General features: G+C 38.9%; 1 protein-coding gene across 6 annotated transcripts in view; it reads left to right on the forward strand.

Moving 5' to 3' along the window:
* The window catches only part of LOC134542491 (b(0,+)-type amino acid transporter 1), a 112,147-nt gene that overhangs the window by 40,029 nt on the left and 69,314 nt on the right, over window positions 1-2,804 (forward strand). The gene's annotated exons all lie outside the window — the stretch shown is intronic.

Below are 2,804 nucleotides of genomic sequence, written 5' to 3' on the forward strand. Positions count from 1 at the left end.
TAACGCGTTACACCCGCTTTCTAGAAGACTGACCGATTTCACTTCTCACTGACTTTGCAGCAACTCTCCCGTTTCTCGCGAAACTAGGCGATGCCAAACACAAGGAAAAGAACTTGTACGAGAGTCTTGGATTGTTCTATAATTAGTTCCCATCGCCATCTCTGAAATTCCGCTCGAACTTCTTGCTTCCACTCGGGTGTGCGTCTCTCGTTCCCGCCAGGCATCCGATCAACTCGGCGCTTCAGGATGGATAAGTTTCTCCTCTGCAATCAGGTGGGTATTTGTACACCCACCCGCAGTTTGCTTAAAATTTAGTTCCTTTTGTTGGTGTGAATTTTAGCTAAGCTGAATCCAAATACACAGGGTTTTCCGTCCATAACACACACAACCCTACATTCTTCAGCAAATGCAGTCACAATGTAGAGGACACATTTCTATTGGATGGATAATATCCTAATACTCTTACTGCTATCACCACCTGTTTGCAGTTGGTCATACTAATGTGCTCGTAATCTGTTTGATACTCAACGAATATTCAGAAAAAACGTAAATAACAATGACCATTAAAAAAAATATTCGATTTAGCGTGAATGTTTTATAAATGTTAGCTATCAAAACAAACAAAAAATTGTCTCAAAATACTAAAAAATACGTATTATGAAAATGATATAACTCCGTAAGTTTACGTTTGCCTTTCGGTTATTTTTATTAACGTTTTTATTTTTCCCTATTTTACTATCACTTATAACATTTTAAACAAGAAAAGTGATGTAATATTATAAGAAAACAAAATAAAACACGATTCCGAAAGTAAAGGATGTATGGTGCAGCTCTTGTAAAGGATTTGTCGTGCGCCCCTGAACACCGCCTGCTGTAGTTGGTCGGCCGGCCGCCAGGGGCGCGCGCGGACCACAGAGGGAGCCGTGTTCTCCGGGTGACGCGCGTCCAGGCTTGTTGCGTCACGCGCGAGGGGAACATTACTATTTCGGAAGCGGCCCCCTCGTATTCTCGGAATGCGGCGCGATCGAGAGCAGCGGTCGAGAGAGCGCGTGACCGGGGCATCCGCCGGCCCAGGTATTTATACCCGCCCCTCCAGCGAGACGAGCGTTTATACCCCCCTCCCCGACACTTTACCAAAGAGACGAGCGCGCCTCGCGGATGCCGGATGCACTGCGAATGTTTTTTCTTTCGTGAATGGAACATAAATACTCATGGCTTGATGTAAGCTTTTGGACATACGCCATTGCTAAGCACATGTATGTCTGTAGAAGAAAACTAAAAAAAACACAAATGACAAAAACACAAATTAAGCAAAAAATTACTGTTGTCAGGATATAAACACCACACAATACTCCACAACAGGAATATGGTCAACAAACAAAGAAAAACAAAAAAAAGGACTAACAGAACGAAAAAAAAAAAACCCACAAATGATGACAGTACAAAAATGCCTAACCCAAAAAATTCAGCACAACAGTTGAAACGAGTCGCACCTGTGTCTTCGTACCATGTGCGTCTCTGCCTGAGGAAGGGAGCAGATAGCAGTTCCCGAAACGTCGCTTGTTTCTGTTTTAGAATAACTGTTGTGTTTGTTTCGTCTTTTCGTTTTGTCGTGTTTTTGTCTCGTTTTGACTGTTGTGCTGATTTTTTTTTTTGGTTCAATATTTTTGTGCTGTCATCATTTGTGGGGGTTTTTTCGTTCTCTTCTGTTTTTGGAAAACTATTGTGTTTGTTTCGTCTTTTCGTTTTGCTGTGTTTTTGTCTTGTTTCAACTGTTGTGCTGAATTTTTTGGGTTCGGTATTTTTGTGCTGTCATCATTTGTGGTTTTTTTTCCGTTCTATTAGTCCATTTTTCTTTGTTATTCTTTGTTTGTTGACCATATTCCTGTTGTTGAGTATTGCGTGGTGTTTATATCCTGACAACAGCAATTTTTTGCTTAATTTGTGATTTTGTCATGTGTGGTTTTTGTGGTTTTCTTCTACAGACATACATGTGCTTAGCAATGGCGTATGACCAAAAGCTTACAACAAGTCATGCACTCCCATTGCACAAATCTTTCAAAGATAATATAAATACTCATGTAAAATTACAGATACATGTAAACTTGCATATTTACATATAACAACTGTATCACTACAAAATAGTGTTCGCAGTAATACTGGGTTCGGATTATTACCCCAGGCACTTATGCTTTGCGTTGTCCCAGTACTACCAATAGTTGAAAGTTATTTGTAAACAGTTAGCTGAACAATTATGCTTGAATGTATTTTGCGCCAATTTTCGTGAGAAATGCTCAGTATTATCTCGAAAAGCGTATTTCAAAGTTCTAATATATTTATTTTAGTATTACAAAATATTTATTATTAACTGGTTTCCAAAGGAATTATTTGTAAGAGTACAGAAATATTTACGCGCAGCAACTCGAATTGTGCTGATGCTTAGTCATCTCGTTATGCATGTGACAACTATGAGATTTGCCCAATTATGATATTTGAATGGTAACCATAACATTAAATGGCGGAGAAATGATGATGGAGTAATACACGTCCATGGTGTGTTTTCGAGGATCTCCACCGGATGTTTCATGCAAAAAAAAATTAACACAAATTTTTTTTGCCATTTTTACTAATCCACTTTCAACGTACTCTTAATGGATTTTTTGTAAACAAACCACTCTCAGACATTGCGTTTTTTTTTGTTTTTTTTTTTAAAATCTCTGTACTCGGTATGCATACCCGTATAGGCGAGGTATTTAACAGTAAGGATTTATAATGCACCCTAACCTGGAATAAAAACGATAGTA

Source organism: Bacillus rossius (assembly GCF_032445375.1).
Source record: "Bacillus rossius redtenbacheri isolate Brsri chromosome 4 unlocalized genomic scaffold, Brsri_v3 Brsri_v3_scf4_2, whole genome shotgun sequence".
NCBI lineage: Eukaryota > Metazoa > Arthropoda > Insecta > Phasmatodea > Bacillidae > Bacillus > Bacillus rossius.